At 44.5% G+C, this 22939-nt stretch overlaps 2 pseudogenes; one reads left to right on the plus strand and one right to left on the minus strand.

Annotated features, from left to right (window-relative positions):
• Positions 1-12290: 12290 nt before the first annotated feature.
• On the minus strand, positions 12291-13947 carry LOC150016593 (sialate O-acetylesterase pseudogene; annotated as a pseudogene).
• A 1696-nt stretch (positions 13948-15643) lies between these two features.
• LOC150016594 (glyceraldehyde-3-phosphate dehydrogenase pseudogene) lies at positions 15644-16649 on the plus strand (annotated as a pseudogene).
• Positions 16650-22939: the final 6290 nt, after the last annotated feature.

A 22939-nucleotide genomic window follows, 5' to 3' on the forward strand; every position in this document is an offset into this window, starting at 1 on the left:
CCTTCAAAACAGACCATGTAGGAAAGGATTCCCAGGCCCATTTTGAAACTATCAACCTTGTTTCTCCCTCAAACTATAGGGAAACACAGTTGTTCTTCAATTTCTGCTTTACAATGCCAAACCTAGATATATAACAGAACTTGACTACCCCAGAAGACCCACATTCTGGGAGCTTTCTGTACCCGGCACCTGTAAGATTATGGAAGTTTTAAAATAAATACCTTGCACAAAAGCACCTCCCCCAAGAGACTCTCTCATCAAAGGGTGAAAAACTGGAAGCTTTTTGTCTGTCTCATGCTCAGCCTCAGCAAAGACCCTTAACCCACCCTTAAACACTGGTGTTCTATTCTCCTTCAGGAAGGGCATGTGTTCTCAGGTCCTGGGGCTTCCTGGACTTCAGATACCCACCTAACTTTCCTTTAATGTGAGGATCGATAGACCTAAGGTAAGTGAAAGAAACAGCAATAGCTAAGAGTATCATCTGACTGCCACCCATAGAAGCAGGGCCCAAGGGTCCAGTAAATAGAGATAATTAACCTCCTTTCCCCCTTGCCTTATCCCAATGGATGAGAAATTTCCACTCATGTGTTTTCTAACCTATTCTATGGTTTCTTCAGTCACCCCAAAAGTTCTTCCAATTACCATCAACATAGGAACTGACACTTTCAAGGGTGTGTATTCATTCGCAAGCTGGGAACAACTAGGGCTTGTCTTTCAGCACACAGCTCCAAACAGGCCACCCCAAAGGCCCCTCAGCACGCAGCGCCAAAGACAGTGCTCCAAAGGCCCCAGCCAGCACCGCAAGGCTGGGGAAGAGTCCTTGCTCCACATCGTTACCACACATTTCTCATGTCCCCTCCCCATTATCTGATCATAACTCAGTCTCACAGGGCTGACACCTCTGCAAACTCCCTCTTCCCAGCTCTACTCTGGATTCCAAAGGTTTGGGGCCACCTCAGATGACTCCAAAATTGGAGTTTTGAAAGGACAAAAGTTAGATACTTATAAATTCAACCAGGTTCCCACTAGAATCCAGCACTCTGTTCACCTGGTTTACCAACACAGAGGGCAGGTTTTCACCATGGGAACACACAGCTCATGCTAACTTTAGGCACTTCCGTGATGCTAAAATGAAGGGGAGAGCTAAGATTTAAAAATAAGCAAATCACCCCTCAAAAGTTTGCATTTTAAACTGTAGGTGTACAACTGACATTATACATCTAGTATCTTTTCTATTAGGAAGAAGATATAAGCAGACCTTGGAGATCCCTTTTACAGCAACTACCTGCCTAAGATTCATCTACTCTGACATCACTCTCTGGACCTTGAGTACAGAAGGGTATTTAATCTTAGGCTTAGATCCCAAATTCTTAACGCCCTTAAAATTACACTTTGCTGTTTAATTATTTATGCAATATTGTTTCTCTTCTGGGCCCACTTACAGAGACAGGGCACTAATTCAGGAGGAAGGAATAAGTAATTTTTTTCTAATTCCACATGTGCCCTTTCGGGCAGAAATGACTATCCAGTGATGTCCCTCTTTTCCTTTTGGTCCCTAATGACTGTGGTAAGTCTTCTCTAATTACCACTACCATAGATAGATATGAACATTCATATATAGACTTAATCTATTTTAAAAGAGGTTTTAAGAGTGCCCCCGCCCCAGTTGGTCTCAATTTCATTTTAGAGGCTGCAGCTTCACAATGCCCAACTCTGGTGAGCACACACCCAGATTCAGTCTAATATCATTTCAGGATTTCAACTTAGAATGACCCCAAACATTTGTCTTGTTAACAAACTTTAGAGCCTATGCAGCTCACACACCTGGCTTAATCTGTTAACCAGAATGCCTGCCCTAACTGGAAAGCAAAGTGACTTCTTCCACTAGAGAGAAAACTCACAAGTGCAATATTTTAAAATTTCCTTCCTGGACCGAGCAGCACCCTTAACTGTTAAGTGACTTCTCCAATGACATCAAAGTAACTTGAAAGTCATTTTGGGAATTACTTTCCTCCTCTCTAGTGAGAAGGGTGAAGGATTCATTGTTGTGTCCTAAGAGAAGAGATGAGAGGACTTTGATAGGGAAAAAGAACAAAAGGAAAACAGTTATGTCCTGGATGGCAGAAACCTTTGGGCTTGTCTGGTGTTGAAGATTTTAATAAATTGATAACTTGGCTCCCAAGGAGATGGCCCAAAGAGCAGAAAGCATGTCTGCTCCGATCTTGGAGTCAGAAAATCTGGCTAAAACCCCTCAGCCTTCAGCTAAAGTGATCTGTCCAGTTGGCAGCCCAAGCTCAGCATCTGTGGGTGTATCTACAAATCTCACCCAGTTTAATATCTACTGTATAGCTCCCCTTTCCCATGACAAGGTTTGGAATTTTCTAGAGGTGCCCTCAAAGGCTACCACATAGGTCAGTTAAATTATTTAAGGTTTGTATAGCTCAGACCTAATCACACTAGAGACAGAATTTTCTTCCTAAGGCCACTGTCACCACAAGAATATATGGCTCTGGTACAGTTCAAGTCCTCGGCAACAGTTTAGGTTTGGGGGTCCCCAACCCTACAGAGCCTTCCCAGACAGCCTACTGCAGTGTGAAGGCACCTGGTCAACCTTGACTCTTACTATACCCGCGCAGAAAAAACGAGCCTAACTGCAGGAAGCCAGGGCCGCAAGTGGCCAACGCTTTCCAACGGCAGCCAGAGGACCCTCTATGCCTAGTTTCCTAGGCAACTGGGCAGGGACTCCCCAGAGGATGACCGTGGCTGAGCCAATGGCTTGCAGCCCTGCCCCCACGTGAGTCCCTTGGAGTTCTGTGCACCCGGGATTCTGGGACCTGCACTAGGCTCTGCCCTGGGCTTCGCAGTGCAGACGTTGGTGTGGACGCTCAACTGGCGGCAGCCAAGGGACTCTGTCCCTCCGCTGTGTCTGCCAACGGCGGCTTCCTACGCATCTCCCCACACAGCCACACGGCGCTGTGCCAGATTAGCTCCAAATCGGACACAGGGAGGCAGACTCGGACTCCTCCTCCTCCTCCCCTCACCAGCCCTTCCAGCCTCGTTTTATTAACCTGAATTTGTTGGACAGCCTCAGACTTTTCCTTATCATGGGGGCAGGGCAGGCGCCCGTTTCTCTCCTCTGAGTCCTCCCAGGAATTGAAGTAATCTCTCCATTCCCTTCCTCACTCCATTCTCTGGGCCCTTCTCTCATGCCTGTTCCTGCCCCTCATCTCACCCTCATCTGGAGATAAGGAGGCTCTGGTGGAGCAAAGGTAGCCATCTTGCCATCTGCCCCCCTGTGTGGCCCATGTTTGAGGCACCCTGAAGCATTTGTTCTGGTTTCAATCCCATGTGTCTGGCCCCGCTGGGTCTTTCTAGCATTTTCTGTGCCATCCTTGCATCTCCCTTTCCCAGGTCTCAATCACTTCCCACATATCCTTTATATCATTATTCCTTCAGGCCCAAGGGCTGCTGCTCATGGGAAGCGGAGCTCACCACTACCTGTATTGTCTTTTGTGCTTGGTTTATTAAACTCAAGACTTTTCAAAGAGGCATCTTCAGCTTTATAAGCGGGGTTTAGGATATCAGTAACTGGGAACTATCAGATCTAGTCTGTCCATGGACTTAGTGGAGTCCCTGGAGTCCAGCTCTCGGGTCTAGGCTCACTCTGCTTGCCTGCCTCCCCCTAGTTATTGTGCAAGGTGAATGGGCTGAATTTTCTTATTGAAAAAAAACTGTGATGGGTGTTTTAAGAAAACCTATTATATGTTATTGAGCAAGAAATACACTTAAAATGCTTCCAAAAAGCTTAAAAATAAAGAACAGCAAATATATATACAAGAAAGCAGAAATAGCAGTATTACTATGAGCTAGATTGAATATGCTGTCAAAAAGTAAAAAATATACATACAACTAGCAATACAGCAGCTAAGTGTATCAAGAAAAACTATTAGATACTCAAGGGAAACGTGATTTAAAACTGCAATTATGGTGGGAGATTTAAAAATACCTACTCATCATGAATCCTTTGTTTCATAATTAGTTAAGATGGTCTTCATATTCATGTGGGAGGGTAAATGTCCAAAATAGCTAAGAAAATCGTGTAAAGAAAGACTATAATGAGGAATCATACCTCATGAGATAACGGCATAAAGCTCCTCAAGAGAGCTTCTGAAAACAAAGGCTTTGGAGCACAGGAAGTTCTTCGGGACAACTCGGCCAGGGCACTACTGTGCCAGAATGGAAGGGGTGATTCTGAGCTCTCAGCTGCTGGACAGATGTTGCAGGGTCAGCTGCAGGAAGCTGCCTCTACCAGCGGGGGAAGTATCAGGGCAGAGTGGGCTCTGCTGAAAGGCTCTGCTTGGTGGGGAGGCCAGCAATAGAAACTTTGAATTATACTGCGGCTAAATTTCCCTCTTTAGGATGGGAGAACATGCCAAGAAACAAAGAAATGTGAACTGCCCAGACGATGTTCAAATATTAATAAACAGAAATTATAGGCAGGGAATTGGGGTATCACTTCTGCCAGGAAATGATGTTATTTTTCTTCGGCTACAGCTGCTAGAGCAGACATTTTCCTTTTAGAGGATATGTAAACCTCACAGCTCAGATTTAAAGAAGCTTAGAACTGATTTGGGTCCTCTCAGAAGCAGCCCATGGCCCCAGCTCACAATTTCTCAAATGCAGCCAGAAAAGCCAGAGTACTGTCTGTGGTTCAGGACTCATATCCCCAACCCTATCCCATACTCCTACATATATACACGTATAGATGAAACCCATGTGTGTATGAGAACTATCTGTAGATACATCTAGATAATGTGTATATCTGCATAGACACACATACATATGAATGAAACATTTCAACAAATGTGTTTTCAGAGCACTGGGAGAGGAAGGAGAAGAATGAGATGTGGTGCCTCCCTTGGAGGAGTGCATGCTGGTTTTACAGTAGGTAAAGGTTACTGATATGATTGGTTTCATCTAAGATTCCTACCTGTAAGTGGAGCCACCAAGATGGCTATCAGAAAGACTCTGCCAAACCTCTCCTCAACCTCACTTTCTTCTGTGATTAGTAAAAATAGAGGTTGACATGAGAAGCCCTAGAAGAAACACTCCAAGGTATCAAGCCTCTCGAGATTTGAAGAAGGAAGCAGATAGTATTTGTGCTTGTGGCATCCCCAAATCAAGCCAAATCCGAGTCAACATTTCAGAGGATGATGTGCAGAGAATAGTTGGTAGGGAAGGATGCCATAAGCAGCCTTTTTACTGTATTCTGTTGAATAGAAGTAAGCCTGAAAGTAAATCTTTGCCTTCAGGGAGCTAAGTCTAATCAAGGAGACATAAACAGGCAAATGCAATACTCGTGCTCATTGTTTTAACAGCAGAAATACAAAGGGCAATGAAAGACAATGTGATCAAAGAGGGAGAGGTGAGGGGAGAAGGTATCAGAAAGTAACCCCCACCCCCCGCCCCAGGAAGTCAGAGATATGAGCAGATTCAGGCAGTAAAGCTCAGACCCTGCTGACCATGTTACAGAACCCCTGGGCTGCTCCAATTGATCCGATTGCCCGCCGCCAGATTTACAACTCTTAATACTTCAGTTGAGTGAAAAGAAAATTGCTTATGTAACAGTTACTCATATCCTTGCCTCCCCCCTATCAAACCTAACCAGTTTTAGGAAGGTCAGAAACACTGTTTCCCTACTTCCCAAACACAGTTCAGCTTTACCAGCGGCTGCCAATCATTCAATCTGATTGGGGAGGTTCTTTCTGTGCTGTGGTGCCCTTCAGCTCTCAATACAAAACCGCCGGGATTCTCAGCCTCCTTGTAAACTGTCTTCTTTCTGTAAATCGTGTGGATCTCCTCTCCTTCTCCAGAGCACCTCTGCGAACACTCACCAGCGAGGGAGACAGCCCCAGAGCACACCGCCCTCAAGTGCTGGCAGCTGCCTATATATCCCTGACTGTGTCCTCTGACGCAGTGGGTGTTGCCAACAGTTCTGACCATTCACAGAACCTCACGCAGGATCTGTGTACTTTCCATACCATCCCCTGGTTCAAGACTCCTCTCATCCACCTGAGGCCTTGGAAGCATCCAAGCAATTTTGCATAATGAAAGACACCAGCCACTAGCCTCAGGCGTGTGGAGACATTCTGAAAGCTGCTTCCTTCTCCCCATCCCCCAGCCGCAAACTCTGGGGATTTTTGGACTCCCCTGTTTCTGTAACAGTTTCCCCCCCTCTCAGACTTAGACCCTTTATAACCTTATAAAGGACAATGGGCAAAGGTCTCATGCTCCTCTAACTGCTTCAAGCTGGACATGGTCGTCGTCCTACCTACCCTTGGGTCTAGAGATCCCTAATAAGAGTGGGGGTTGGAGGGGAGGGTGACCTTCCCACATGGGGAAGGATCTTGCAGACTCCAGGTTAAACTCAGCGTCCCCGCGCACATTCTGATACACCGTGGAATATAAGACGATGCTGCAAGGGTTGGTGTAGACCCCCTGGAGGTGGAACACGCTCCGCGTCCGCTTGCCCTGTACCCACTCAAGGACCTTTTTGTCATCAGTGAGGTCAAGGGATTCAAGTCGTTTTCCCTGATCAGCTGCATACAGTTCTAGGATGTTATCAAAACTTGTAGTCAGAACCAGGGCTCCGTTTTCCATCAGGTCGAGAACTGACTGAAGCAGCTGTTTTCCAGGATCTTCAATCTTTGACCCCAATCCATGAAATACTGCATTTAAACAGTTCTTAAGACACGTATATTCAGGATCATCAGTAAGAGAAGACAGCTTATGAATAAGGTCACGGCTCACTTCACGAAGACTCTCTTTGTTGAGACGTTTCTCGCCCCCACCTGTGCCTGGTTTGGCGCCAAATTAGGGCTTTTGTCTCCCAGATTTAGAGTTAAAGAGGGCTACTTCCTCATTTTCCCTTTCTTCCAGTGTTTTATTCTCTGGAAAAGGCTTCGAGACCACTTTTTTTCTCTGCACCATTACTCGGCCCTCCATTTCTGCTAAGGCCTTATTATGCAACTCTACAAATGCATTTAGATAATAGATATCTTCCCAATTTCCCGATTGCAGGCAGTACCTCTTTAATTGATTAATGATAAGGTAATTCAGGGAACCATTCACAGGCCACCTTTCCTTACCATCCAGAACATACTTAGGCCAAACAGTGTTACAGTAATAAATCAATATTTTCTTAGTCATAAGATAACAACAGTACATATCCCAGTTTTCCAAAGTTCTCCCCAGTGGGCTGCCCTCAGGGGGTTGCCCAGAACCACACAGGTGCTCTGACCTTGTGGGTGGGTTGTGTTTTCACACCAGACATTGCCTCAATTCTCAGCTCCAGGGGAAGGGGAGAAGGATGTTTGCAAGGCTTCAGGTTTGAGGAAGGGGAAGCAGAGGAAAGGCCAGGTGAGAAGGGGCTGACTGAATAGGCCAGAGATGGAAAAAGGAGAAAAAAATTTTGTCCCAGGAGGATTGAGAGGACCAGAGTAATCTTCAGCAGCTAAACTAATGTAATGGAAAAAAAGAAAGAAAAAAAAAAAAACATTGAAGGAAAGAAAAAACAGATGGGAATCAAGTCTTGTCAGAGAAATTTCCAGTCACCGTGGGAAGATGTAAGCATTAGAGCTCAGGGTCTATTGCCAGTCTTCCAGAGTTCAAATCCTGCTACCAGACCAGCAGTGGGAGACATTGGGCAAGTTACTCAAAATCTGTTTCTCAGTTTCCTCAATTGTAAAATGAGAATATAATAATAGTACCTACCTAAGTTGGGCAGGTATAATGAATTGAATATAGATAGATAGCTTAGTGCAGTTAGCTGTCATATATCTGTCAATGTTAGCTGTGATCATTATTATTTCTCCATCCAGGCATGGTCTCTCCCAGAGATATGCTGGTATCCTTTGTAATGTCATATACTTTCAAAAACCCCATAAGGGCTTTTCTGGTAAATTAGAGGGAAGAAGTGTGGATATAAATAAGAAGAAAAGAGGGGTTTCTCTATGGGCTTAGGGGGAACTTGTACTGGATAGTTAGAAAGCTAAGAGATGACCTTCTACCCCTTTGAAGCCTCTGTGCCCGTGGGCTTTGGTCTTCCTGCTCTTAGAGAGAGTGTTCCTCAGTGGTTGGTATCAATTCTAATCGCTGCTTAGATCTTCTTTTCAGGGTTAGCCTGAGGGTTAGCTATGCAATAAAGAAGTTGATTTGGGGTCTTTTTACACCCCTTCAAGTCCCCTCTTTCAAGTGCCCAGAGTCCTCTTTCTCTCTTCCAAATGTTAAAAGCCTGTTCTCACCTATATTTACTGAAGGGAGCTGAATGCTTACAGGTGTGGAAAAGTCTGATGGAAATTATTCTGGGGATTTTCATTTTAGTATAGGGGTCAGTCCCTTAAATAGAGCCATGAAGCTGGGAGTCTCAGCTGTATGGAAGAAGGTCCTGGCTGAAGAAGGCTCTTGAGGATGGGTGGGGCTTAATCCCTCTCATGGTGTGCTTTATTAGAGAATATATTCCTTCTTCATTGTAGCTTATGGAATCTCTTCCCAGGAATAAATTTTAAAATGTGGAAAGTGTGGCTACTAGGCCAATGAAAAGTGGCTGGGGAGGGCTGGTGTTTGGGCTCAATGGCCTTTTCAGATTCTTGCTCTTTGAAGAGATCTCAGACTACAGCCAAAAAAGTGCCAGAGGGCTCTGAGATTTATAGTTGGTGGGGAGATATCTGCTCTTCCCGTCTCCTCCTCAGGAGACGTAAATTTTTTACACGAACTTAGATTAGAACACAAGTGCTGCCCAAGACAACGTAAGTTAGCTGCTCCCCAGCTATGGAACTAAAAGAGTAACCCTGAGCTCTCAGCTTGGAAGGGAACCACAACTTTATAAAGAAGGGGTCTTGTGGGAACTGCATACCCTTTGTGGAACAGCCCAAGAAGAGGCTCTGTTCGTGAACTCTTTGGGGTCGATACTGTGTCATACATTTGACCCAGCTCAGTGCCTCACACATGGGAAATGCTCTCTAAATGTTTGCTGAATGAATAAATGAGAGGAGGTGGCTGAGCAAAGCATACGCTGATAGGACCCTCTAGAAGCCTCCCTGACCACTTATAATCAGCTACTTTATGAGTCCTTGAAGACAATGCTATGAGCTGCTGCCTGCAACTTGTAAATAGTCCACAGAATAAATCTGTGGCCTCTGCTAAGGAACCCCATAACCTTTGAGTAGAAGCATTAGAAACTTTGACAACAGGCCTCATAATTCCTGTGAGGAATTCCTTGAAATCTTAATGTAACATCCTAAAACCTCTAAAAGGACATGTGGAAACCCCTGTCTGAAATCCTTGGAAACCCCTACCAGGAAAAGCCATGGAGGCTTGTCTGAAAGCTCTGGAAACACTGCCAGAAGTGACAGCCTCTTGGGGTTGAAGCAGCAGCCTATGTATAATTGCATTGTCTTTGCTTTTGTAGCAACAATTTTTATTAGAGTAGGGGATGAGAAGGAAGGTTATTATTGTTTTAATATCAGTGGTTGTATCTCAGTCACCTAGACCCAGAGGGGCCAGCAGAAAAGGATAAGGCATAGAGTTTCCAAGTGTTTGATCAAGATAGTGGGCCTTTGGGAAAGTTGACCCTTATCTTATCAATGGTCAGGTATAGGGCTTGAAACCACTTCTTGATGTTTTGGGATTTGGTTGAAGGATGGAGATCTTGGCCTGTGTACATTAGTACATTAGGTCAAGACGTAGATCCCCATAGATGTTTGCTTCATTGTTGAAAGTAGGAGAGCTTGCAGGCAGCCAGGTTGGAACACCGATTTTGATAGGAGTAGGTATTATCTAGATAATCATTTCTGGCCCTTGCAACCCAGCCCAGAAAAGCAAGGCAGTCTTCCTTTGTTCACAAAGAAATGATTCAAGTAATCTTCTACTCATGTGCTCGGATGGTTTCTTTTCATAGGCTTCCCTAAAAAAATTTTTTTTTTCTTTGAAATATATTTAGCTGTGAGAGAGAAAAAACCCACCAACATTCAAGTACTGAGAATTGTGTCAGAGATACAGTCACAGGAACAGCTTCAGAACAAACAAAGAACGACATAGGTACTATGGCAGAGGGAAAGGGAAAAACACATTTAAAAGAGGGAGATTAAAGTAAAGAGAGGCAGTAAAGACTGAGAAATCAAGTCTCACAGTATCAGAAACCAAAATACAGGGAGAGTGCTGCTGTTGACTGGAAGATAGTCTCTAGGACAAACAATGTACCCCAGGCATCTCTGTCATAGTTGGTGGGCTTCTTTAGAAATAATTTCTTTCTGTACTTCTGAGAGAAGGAGATATGAGAAAAGTGAAGTGGTTTGAGGGGTGTGTCTGAATGGAACAGGAAGGGGAAGAGGACAAGCAGGGATGCATATTGAGATGAAAGGATAGAAAATTTTCTTTTCCCTTCAATTCCCCCACTCTCCCTGAAGTGTTTCTAGCTATATGACCTAACAGAATGAAAGAGAAGAACTGGGTGGTATATTGGTGGCCCCCAAGGCGAGCCCCAGGTTTGATGACTTGCTAGGAGAACTCCCAGGACTCAGCATGTACCCATCCATACTCATGGCTGTGCTTTGTTACAGCACATGAATACAAAGGAAAATCAGCCAAAGGAGAAGATACCTGGAGCCCAAAGTCCAGAGTTCTCTCCCGGAGGAGTCACCCAGGACATGCTTAATTTCATCCACAATGAGTTATGACACTTCCTGTGAAATACTGTCTATCAGAGAAGCTTGTTAGAGACCCGGTGCCCAGAGTTTTTATTGGCAGCTGGTTGTACAAACGCCCTCTGCCTGCTGTGTGCCAGAAGGATTGCATATGTATAGCACAAAACACATATGGACAGTATAGGCCCTTATTAGTTAGGGAGTCTAGAACCCTAAATCAAAGTTCCCAAAACCCAAGATACCCACCAAGGGTCAACCTTGCATGCAGGTCTTTCTAGGATAGCAGTCCCAGGCCTGCTATGTTAACACTTTGCTGCACAAGTTGCTCTGGGTGAGTGCTAGCTGATGTGGTCCTCACATGCCTTCTTTTCTAGTCAAGCTAAAAAGTTGAAACCTAGCTCTCACCTTGGGTACCATTTTGAATGACCCCAAATGAGATAGGTGGTCCTAAGTGGCTCTGCTATGGGGAAAATGAGGCTTGGTGATAGTCATAATTAGGCTTAAAATGGAGGAAAGTTCTGCTGTCACCTCTGTAACCTGACACCCCCTCCCCACATCCATGACCTGATTGAAATAGGCCTTGAACTTGGCCACCTGAGGGAGGGCTCTCTGGCCTTTAGCGGCACCTGCCATACACGACTGGGGGCCTGCCTCCTTTTGGTGTTACCAGCATGTGGACTGGATGAAGACGGAACTTTATTCCTTCAGTGCCCTCCTTCTGGTTCCCTCATCGTTGTTTGCTCACTTCTGCAGTATCCATGGCTACCCCTTTCCTCTATAACTTCCTTCTCAATCATCTAAAGGGTTATACACCATAATGAGACAGACACGCTTGAAGGCTGCATGAACACTCTTTATTTATTTATTTTTTTTAGAACCTGAGATTTATTTACATTTAAGTCAAATGACCTGCTTGCCTGTCGGTGACCTCCAGTGTCGCAGTTTTTCTAAGTTTGTGATTCCCCGAGACCGGTTCCTGGCAGCCCGAGCAGCGCCATCTCTCCTGCCGCCTCGCCTTTTCTCTGTATTCCTAAGGCTGGCCCTCAGCACCTCCCCAGGTGCATGTACATGGTTCTGCGTTGCTAGCTTTCAACATTCACATTATTATTTCGATTGAAAGAGCAGAACCGTTTACACCCAGAATTGTGGAAACGAGGGTTAGAAGAGCTCTCAAGGCCATGCAGGCCCGCTGGATATTTCATCCCAATTATGAGGTGAAGAACACTGAGGTTCAATTTGTGCATGGCCTGGCATGGCCCCGTACAGACACCAGCCTAACCAGATGACAAAAGGCAGGCATTTCACTGTCTATCAGCCCTGGCTCATCTCAGAATATAGAAAAAGGCACGTGCTAGCTGGGAACTGTCCAACAAAGTTTTTTTTTTTTTTTTTTTTTTTTCCAGATTTAATGTGTTTTATTGATTAAAATATTACATTTGTGCCCCTTTCCCGTCCCTCTGCTCCCCTCCACCCGGTGGCCCCCTCCCTCCAGTTGTCCCCCCCTTTTAGATTATGTCCATTAGTTGTGCTTACAGTTCCTCCCAACCTCTCTCCGTCTATTCCATTCCCTCCTACCATTTATGTTAATTTCATTTAAAAGCAACAGTTGGCATCATTTAAACTCCTAAATGCCCAAATCGAAGGGATCCATACTTATGTCTAAGATATGGTCATACGCTAACTAAACCATTTACAGCAACCTTGCTGTGATACCCAGGCATCAGGCTTGCAATAGAAGCAGTGAAGGGAGGGGCTGGCAGGGTACTGCTGGGGTGGTAGAGGGGACACTGCTTATATTCACAAGGCCGTGTGGTCCAGGCATAGCGGAGAGCCACCAGAGAGTCGTAACAAGAACTGATATCCAGGGCCAGGGTCTGGGTGGAGAAAGTGTTCATGGGAGCTGGAAGCCAAGTGCACTGCTGGTCATCACAGCATGAGATCTCAAGTATCTTGTCATCCTGACTCTGCACCAGGATTTGCTGGGAGTACAGGAGGTTGAGCAGCCCCTCGTCAGCCAAGAGCTCTATCTTCTCAGGCAGCGGTCCCTGAAAGGCCAGCTGCTTCTCACCGTAAGCCACAGCACGGGCCCCCAGGTGCAGCCGGCAGGCCACGGTCTGTTTATCTCGAGGGTGGATGCTGCCAAAAGGCGAGTTCCTGTCACCGAGATCCATCGCTACAGCCATGAAAGTGTTGGGCATCCTTAGGTTGGGGACATAGCCAAAGTCTGCTGTTTGATGCCAACGGATCTGGGAAAATCCATCATCTGAGGTTTCATCAGCCGAAATGGAAGACAACTGAACAAACCCAAATGGGAAGAGGCGCTCCGTCTGCCCCCGAGAGCCGCGGTGGAAGGTTCGGCGCCAGTCTTCAATGAGTGCAGGGAATGTGCAACTGTACAGGTCCCTGTTAAAGTTTACATTGGACTCCCCCTGGTACCATATCACACCTTTCAGAGTCACGTTATGCAGTGGGTGGATCATGGCATTCCAGAGAACAGAGTATTAACTGGGACGAGTTACAGAATCAGAACGAATGAACCTGAAACCTTGCTTAGGGACCCCACGGTCTTTCAGTGATCTTCCGGATGACCAGGCTTCGATGGGTCAGCCTGACTGGGATACTGCAGAGTATCATACAGGTAACGCCCAAAGAGCCAGCACACTGCTGACATGTACTTGAAATTTCCGTGGCCTAAGTTTTCTGAGGTGGGCTTAGACCATTCTAAGTCAACTGCAGCGAGATCCTCTAGCTCCTGCTCTGCCTGAGCCAGAGACACGGAGAGGATGCGGACAGACTGGTAGGCAGCGGTGTCAGACAGCTCGTGTGTAGCATTCAATATCTGTGAAACTGTCATCTGCATGTTGCTTTGCCCAGTGCAAAGCCAGACATGTCCAAATAAGACATCATGAACTCTGAGGGTTAAGTTCCTTCTCCCAGACGTCTGCTGTGCCATGACTTCATAAGGTCCACCAGGCTTCATAGGGGCCAGTACCACTATCCAAGAATGAGTGTGCACTTTCACAGGAGTCACTTTCCTCATGATAATTTCATCATCTTGACAGAGAGTCACTGTCACTGGGGCTCCAGGTATGCCATAGCCCCAAATCACTGCCCCTGCAGGTTCCTTCTGCAGCACCATGTAATTATGAATGTATGAAGCAAACCGAAAATTTGCGGCTGCGCTAGTACGGGCCCCCAGGAGTAAGGGCAGCAACAGCCACAACACAAACGCCGGTGCGACCATGTTGGCTAAGACCCCGGACACTCTTTTTTAAACACTGAATTTAAATTCACACAATTTTTCTCGTTCCATCTGAGATTGCAGACTATTCCCTTCTGTGGTATCCAATGGCTACCCCTTTCCTCTACAACTCCGTTCTCAATTATCTAAAGGGTTATACACCACAGTGAGACAGACAAGCTTGAAGGCTGCATGAACACTTACTTTTTTAACACTGAATTTAAACTGACACACACACTACTTTAGGAAGGGATTCTCAAATATTGAGCCCTGGAAACGGTTCACCTTCTGACTACAGGGATTCAGCCACTTCAGATTCCTACCAGAAGACCACTTGTGGCAGTGGGATCACTTTCAGTTTCTCTGTCCCTCCCTGCAGGGATGAATGTTAATCCCCCTGGTTGACAGGGGCTGGGCAAAAATGGTATTTATCATTGAAGTTATTTTTGGGATCAGATCCAGTTGTTAGCAGAAAAACGGCTCAGTCACCTTGTCCTTGCAGAGAAGGAATGGCTACAGATTAGAAGCTAAAGGCGACTTCAAATAGGAAAACTTGACTGAAATATGATCTCTTTAATATCTCTTACAGGTAATGTATCTGGCTTAAGGTTTAGTAGTTTCTGGACATGACAATCTTATGACAATTTGAAATTTTTTGATGAGCCCAAGATCAGATTTTAGGGGGAAAAAAAAAGAGAACGGGGAATGCTTATAGTAGTGAAATCTGAGGGGCTATAAAGTGGGATCTAAGATTTGAGCCAGAAGTTAACTGCCCGATGACTTTATGTTGAAAGGCTTAGAACTGGTGGTGCCACATTAGGTAGAATTTAGACTCATGATAATACTTTAGCCTTCCTTTCCTGCAGTGAAAACTGGGAAAGCCTTACTGTAACCTAACTGGAACCTAGAAACTGAATTCTCACTCATTCTGAAGAGATATTTTTCTAGCGTTCCTTCTGAAACTTGTGTCTCATGACTTGTCCTGAACGGGTCTGGGCATTTACCTGAAGGGAAACACATCCTGATTGTAGAAGGCAACTTCTGTCTTTTGGATCCTTTTCTCAGAATTCATCTTGGGCTCATTTGTACAATGAAGTGTGTGTACAGATTTTCCAACCTACTCTTGTGTACTATCCTCCCTTTTCTTAGAAGCTCTTCCCATATACCCCTGACCTTTCTGTTCTTTCCCCACTTCCTCTCAGAACTTTCTCATGTACATTTATAAAAGATCTGATGCTTTCCCTGCCAGACTGTTTAATTTATAAGATGGTCCAGTCCCTTCACCTAAGATAAGAAAGATCCAATGGTGGTGTAGTAAGCAGTTAGGCATGAGCAGAGTAGGAACAATAGTCCAGGTATGGAATGTCACCACTGCTATTCAACATGGTACTGGAAATTCTAGCCAGAGCAATTACGCAAGAAAAACAAACAAGCAAAAGGCATCCAAATTGTTTATAAAAAGTAAAACTCTCTCTAATCACAGATAACATTATCCTATATAGAGAAAATCTTAAAGAATGTAAAGATCAGAACAAAACTATTAGAGTTAGTAAATGAATTCAGTAAAGTTGCAGGGTACGAGATAAAAAAATCAGTTGTATTTGTATACATTAGCAATGAACAATCCAAACAGAAAATTAAGAAAGCAGGCTCTCTGCTCCATGTCTCCTGTTCAGTGCAGCCTCAATCCTGAGACATTATGGCGAAGGTCAGAGTGAACAGATTTGGCTGTATTGGGCACCTGGTCACCAGGCCTGTTTTTTACTCTGGTAAAGTGGATGTTGTTGCCATTAATGATCCCTTCACTGACTTCAACTACATGGTCTACATGTTCCAGTATGATTCTACTAATGGCAAGTTCAAAGGCACAGTCAAGGCTGAGAACGGGAAACTTGTCCTCAATGGAAAGTCCATCTCCATCTTCCAGGAGCAAGATCCCATCAACAATAAATGGGGTGATGCTGGTGCTGAATATGTTGTGGAGTCCACTGGTGTCTTCACTACCTTGGAGAAGGCTTGGGATCACTTGAAAAGGGGAGCCAAGAGGGTCAACATCTCTGCCCCTTCTGCAGATGCTCCCATGTTTGTGATGGGTGTGAACCATGACAAGTATGACAACTCTATGAATGAAGATTTTCAGCAATGCCTCCTGCACCACCAACTGCTTGGCCTGCCTCGTCAAGGTCATCCATGAGAACTTTGGAATCATGGAGGGACTCATGACCATAGTTGGTGCCATCACTGCCACCCAGAAGACTGTGGATGGCCCCTCTGGGAAGCTGTGCATGATGACTGAGGGGCTGCCCAGAGCATCATCCCTGCTTCTACTGGTGCTGCCAAGGCTGTGGACAAGGTCATCCCTGGGCTTAATGGGAAGCTCACTGGCATGGCCTTACATGTCCCCACCCCCAATGTGTCAGTTATGGATTTGACCTGCCACCTGGAGAAAGCTGCAAAATATGATGACCTTTAAAAGTTAGTGAAGCAGACATCAGAAGGTCCCCTCAAGGGCATCCTGGGCTACACTGAGTACCGGGTTGTCTCCTGTGACTTTTAACAGTGACACCCATCCTTCCACCTTTGATGCTGGGGCTGACATTGCCCTTAATGACCACTTTATCAAGCTCATTTCCTGGTATGACAATGAATTTGGCTACAGCAACAGGGTGGTGAACCTTATGGTCCAGATGGCCTCCAAGGAGTAAGAGCTTCCTGAATCTCCAGCCCCAGAGACAAGAAGAGAGGCCCTCAAGTTGCTGGGAAGTCCTTGCACACTGAGAGTCTCCTGATCTCCAGGTTTTATCCTATACCCCATGAAGAGGAGAGGGGCTTAGGGAGCCCTACCTTGTCATGCACCACCAATAAAGTTCATTGTACCTAGCCAAAAAAAATTAAGAAAGCAATTCCAGCCGTAGCTGGCCTAGCTCAGTTGATTAGTGTTGTCCTAATATACGTAGGTTGTGGGTTCAATGCCTGGTCAGGGCATATACAAGAAACAACCAATGAGTGCATAAGTAAGTGGAGCAACAAAGGAATGTTTCTCTCTCTGCCTCTCAGATCAGAATGAAAAAGAAAAGTTCTCTAGGGAATCTTAATTCCCTCTCCACCCCACCCCCCCAAAAAAGAAAACAATTCCATTTACAAAAGTATCAAGAAGAACAAAATACTTGAGAATAAATTAAAGTGGTATAAGACTTGTACATAGAACAGTACAAAACATTGCTAAAAGAAAGAAGATATCAATAAATGGAAAGATATATTCACAGACTGGAAGATTAAATGTTGTTAAAATGGCAATAATATCCAAAACAATCCACAAATTCAATGCAATTCATATGTCAAAACTAATTTTTTTTTTACAGGAATGGAAAAAATTATTCTAAAACTTATATCAAATTATAAGGGGCTCCAAATAGCCAACAGTCTTGAAATGGAAGAACAAACTTTCTGACTTCAAAACTCACTACAAAGCTACAGTAATCAAAAAAATGACAAATAAGCCGATTAAGTAGAATTGAGATTCCAGATATATAGCCATACATCTAAGGTCAGTTGGTTTTTGGCAAGGATACCTAGACTACTCAATGGGGAAATAACAGTCTTTTAAACAAATGGTGCTGGGACAACAGAATAGCCACATGCAAAAAATAATATTTGACCCTTACTTCACAATATATACAAAAATTGACTCAAACGGGTCAATGACCTAAGTAAACATTAGAGCTAAAACCATGTTAGAAGAAAGCATGGGTAAATCTTCATGAGCTTCAATCTGGCAGTGGTTTTGTAGCTATGACAACAGAAGCACAAGAAATAAAAAGATAAATTGGAGTTTATCAAAATTAAAACTTTGTTCATCAAAGAACACTATCAAGAAAGTTAAAAGAATCCTATAGAACTGGAAAAAAAACATTTTGAACTTACATATCTGGTAAGGGTCTATTATCCAAAATGTGTAAAGAACTCTTACAAAAAATTTTCTCTTTAATGGGCAAAAAACTTGCTTGGATAGACATTTCTCCAAAGGAAATATACAATGGCCAAAAAATACATGAAAGGTACTTAACATCATTAGTCATTAGGAAAATGCAAATAAAAACCACAATGGGGTACAACTTCACACTCATTAGTATCACTCTAATAAGGAAATGAAAGATATAACAAGTGTTGGTGAGGATGCCAAGTCACTGGAACCCTCATTTATTGCCAGTGGGATTGTAGAATGGTGAAGTCACTGTGGAAAACAGCTTAGAAGTCTTTTTATAAGTTAAAGATAAAATGACCATATACCTCAGCAATCCAACTCTTAGAAGAATTAAACAAATAGATGTTCAAACAAAATTTGTACACACGTGTTTATGATAGTGCTATTCATAACATCCAAAAAGTAGACACAACCCAAAGGTCCACCAATTAATGGAAGAATACACAAAATGTTGTATATCCATATTTAGCCATAAAAAATGAAGTACTGACAAATGCTACAACATAGATGAACCTTAAAAAGGATATGCTTAGTGAATAAAAATATGACAGAAGGTTGTATTTCATTATTCAATTTAGAAGAAATATCTGGTATAAGCAAATCCATAGAGACAGAAATCAGATTAGTGGTTGCAGGGGTGGAGGTGAGGTTGGGAAAGGCGGAAAGTGGGGGAGGATGTGGAAGAGTGCAGAGTTTCTTTTGAGGGTGATGAAAATGGTCTGGAACTGGTAATAGTTGCACAACGTTGGGAATGTACCAAATGTCACTGATGGAAACTTTTATGTATGTTTTACCATAATTGAAAAAAAGATACAGGAACATAGGGCAGGACAAAGAAGTTAGGCAAGGTAGGAAGCAAGAAACATTACAGACATTGTCAACTGAAGAAGTAACAGTTTCTGGAAACCACGTCAAGCAAAAGGGGAGCCCTGCAGGCTGCTACCAGTGATGACTATCCGCTCCTCCACTTTGGCCTCTTATATGCCCACCGCCAAGTTCAGTGAGAGGCATGTTGTAGGTAGCCCCATATGAAACAAGCTTTACAAATGAAAGAGTGAAATATAGAGAAGCTGGGTGTGTCATTGCTGAAGGAAACACTACACCTGAGAGCTCCTGTCAAGAAGCCCTGAGCCCCTAACAGGAAAATTTGACAATAGCACCAGCATATTCTATGGTCTTTGCCAGGAAACTTGTCAGGAAGCCTTGTAAACCCTGACTTCTGACCTCTCAGACCTTAGGAAGTGGCATCGTCTAGAAATGTTTGGTTTCAAGGGAGATGGTAAAGATAACTGACTTTATTTAAAGGACTCCTACTGTGAAGGGGGTTCCCCTAGAAAACATCAAGTTGGAAACTCAAAAATCTAGGTAAGCTGCAAACTTGAACTCTAATTGGGTGCATACTCTCCTGCGTAGGATGTGGCCTGGAAAAGATTCTGACCACAGAGTGAGCTGTTCTCAGGAGACATGTTCTTCATAGGGACAGCTTTCAGAGCCAGGGGAGTTGAATAGAAACAAGGACACTGGAATGTCAGGTGTGCTCTCATTCTCTGGGTACTCCTTTGTGTACCTACTGTTCTTCAGTCTTTTCTTTCCCTTTTTAAGCCTTAACACCTGCTCTCATCTGCTTTTTTGACCCTTTTATTCCCCTGGCTGTGAGGGTGCGCCCGGCTCTGCAGACTTGTGAATACAGGCCTGGCTTTACTGCTCAAGTCCTGGGTCCCAGTTTTTTTTATTGTGAGCGTTTCTCACACAAGCCACAGGAGTCACTGGTTGAGGGTAATAGAATCAGACAGGTGGTGGCTCTAGATGGCATTTTTCATGTCTGCTGAGATCCTCTTCCCAGCCACAGATCCAGGGTTCCGAAAAGGGGAAAGACCCCTTTGTGCACTCTCCTCCAGGTCAGATGCATAGATCTCAGATCCCCAGGCCTTCACAGGCACTCACTAATTGCAATCTGAAAACTTGCCATCTGAGCCTGCAGATAAAGCCATGCCTTTTCCACCACCCCAGGCTGGTAGCCACAAACTCTGCCTTCCCTTGCCTCATTCTGTACAGAAAGCAGCTGCTCTTTCCTTACACTTCTATGTATTTTAGAAATGAACTTTAAGGTTTAATGCCTTTAGGGAAATGATTTATTCTTGTGGCAAGGCCCTCCTGGTGATGCTGGGATTCAAAGATAAAGGTTCTTCAGAGCAGGTGTGCTGATCTTAGGGCAAGCTGGACTTGGGACCTGAACCTAGGAGTCACCTCTTCATTCGGAGTAGCCTCTGTGCCTGTCACAGAGTCGCCCAGAAACCAAAGTGAGCCTTGGACATGGGGAGCTCTCAGAATGCAGCTTCTGGGGAAGCAAACTAGGAAAAACGGGGAGTTCTGGCATTGGTAGAATATGTCTCTTTGCTGCTGCACAGAAATAGGGCCTGCGGCTGCCTCCGATGTTTTACAATGAGGGACAGAAATCTGGGAGGTTTCCAAAAAGGTTAGTTTCCCTGTTGATGGTAACTGGAAGATCTGAAAGGTGACAAAAAGAGCCCAGAGGGAGATGGGGGTAAGACAACCCTTGAAAGGTCATTTCTGATGCACTTGGACAAGGCAAGGGGAAGAGAGAGGAATGGGCCCTGCTCCACTGGGAACATTAGACGACGCCCTTTTGCTTAGCTGTGCTTTTGCCCTTTTACTCTTCTGAGGCCTTGCCATCCGTACCTGAAAGAAAAAGGTTATCAAATGATAGAATAAGAAATAAAATAGAAAAAAATTAGAGAAACAGAGGAGATATGCAGAAAAGGAAAAAGAGAAAAGTGGAAATGCCTAGAAAACAAAGCAAATAGGGGTAGAAATAAGGCAAAAACAGGAAGAGATTTAGTGATACTAAAAGTAAGGAGAGAATTGGTCACTGGTTAAAGGAAAATGACAAGCAGGAGATGGGAAAAAAAAAAAGGTCTGGGAAAAGAGACCTCCAAGAGGAGAAAGTTACTTAGCAGTATCCTCTCTCCCTTTTGCTGCTTAGACATAAGCATCCTGTTTCCCTGTCTGCTCTTCAACTGCCTCCGCTCCCTTTCGTTAGGGCTAGAGACTGACGTGTTGCCTGCCCCGTGACCTGCCACCTGTGTCAGCTCCTGCAAAACAGGCTACGGCCAGGGGTCACTGTGTCCTTGGGAACTGTGGCCTGCAGTCACGCAGGACCTGAGCCACCACCTGTGCTGAAACAAAGAGGGTCTGCATCACCAGCCATGCACCCGGTCATGAGGTTCCATATTATCAGAGGCAACTAAGGCATAGCTGCGGAGTCCTGCTGAGAACTAGTTACACCCCCATTGCCCCTTCCCCTCTCCCTTGATCTTTTTCCAGAAACAAGGACCATAAATCTCCTGGCAGCCATCCCTAATCAGAGGACATTGTTGTTTCACAAACACCTATACCCTATACCCTGGACACCTAGAATGAACCAGCAGGGTGACTCACCCCCCTCGCAGTCTACTCCACGCCCTTAAAAATCTCTTTACTCCTTCACTTGGGGCTGTAGTCTGTTTGGACTCAGCCCGCCTGATCGCAGTGTCTCCCTTCTAATAAAAGTCGTTAATTGGACTTTTCTGGCTCTGGGTCCTTTCTTAGCCACCTCAGCTACCTAATACCTTTCTCCCTTTATTCTTGAGTAAATAAATATTGAGAGCCCAACTATGCCATGCACTAGGCTAGAAACAAGGGAAATAAGATGAATGAAGCCACAACTCTTTGCCCTTAAATTCCCTTCTAGTGAATTATGAGATACCCTACAAAGCGCAGGGGTAATGATGATGTACTTGTAGCTGGAATGTGTTTGGGTGTAAGACTGACTGGGAGCAGGATGTCCTGTTTGTATATTGTAGAGACTTATGGGGGGCCGCTCCTTGTGGTTTCTGGAATTGTAGCCCAAGCCATGAGTCAGGTGCTCCTGAGAAGGCCTTTAAGTCTCAATGGAAAACTGGAAGGCTGTGAGGCAGGCAGGACCGAAGGCCACTCAGAGGGTTACCATGGGAATTGGGTTTAAGGAATGCATATTATGCTCTATAGCATGCTCTGCTTTTCTTATCTCTTAGTTAACTATAAACAATCCGTAGCAAAGAATGTATGAAACCTTGCACCTAATGCCAGTGTGGCATCAAGATGTTAAATAGACCCTGACACAGACTGGTTACTGTGTTCTCTATACTGATATCTGTAACCAGTAACTGTCAATTGTCATCCAAGAGCTTGAAAGCTAATAGATGATTTATAAATCTGACCTTGTATCTCCCATACATACCTTTCTCAATAAAAGGCATGGGTTCTTCTCCTCTAGAGAGATTAGCCACCTCCCATCCCTCCAGACAAAATACAGTGTCCTGAAAAAATTTGTTTTTCTGCCGTGGTCCTGAAACCTCTGCAGGACAGGGAGTTTCCAATCAAGTCAGGGCTTTGGAGACAGGACAGCCTCAAAGACTGATTTTGATCATCCCAAATGTGGGTTCACAGCTGCCTTTTTGGTTGAGACTCTGCTGGGTCATGAAACTTGTGAGCAGTGGCTAAAATGCAGATCCTCAAAGTTTCTGAAAATTTTAAATGGGTATTTTAGGACTTTTGGGCCAGTGGCTGCTGTATTCTCACATATATTGTGGGAGAAACTAGGCGATGTCATTCACTTTTCCTAAATCAATATCTATTATCTATTGAGGGGATTAACTTCCCCCACCACACACACACACACACACACACACACACACACACACGCACACAACTGTGTACTATCAATGTAATGTGATAGAAGAAAAGACATTTCAAGACCAAATAATGGGTCCACATCTCATCTTCTTCAGAAGTAGCTCTCTCTGATGTGACTAGCACCACTAGGACCTACATTGGAGCTTTTCCAGAGATGTGCCCTGTAGTCTATGAAGTTTGGATGTTGTATTTCAGCTTCTCCTTTGCCCTTTCTGATACTGTCAGACTTCTCCAGAGGAGACTCCTCTGTGGTGCCCCGTTCCTCAGTTCCTTGAG

The sequence above is a fragment of the Furipterus horrens genome, unplaced genomic scaffold (assembly GCF_987537825.1).
Source record: "Furipterus horrens unplaced genomic scaffold, mFurHor1.1.pri manual_scaffold_3, whole genome shotgun sequence".
Taxonomy (NCBI): Eukaryota; Metazoa; Chordata; class Mammalia; order Chiroptera; family Furipteridae; genus Furipterus; species Furipterus horrens.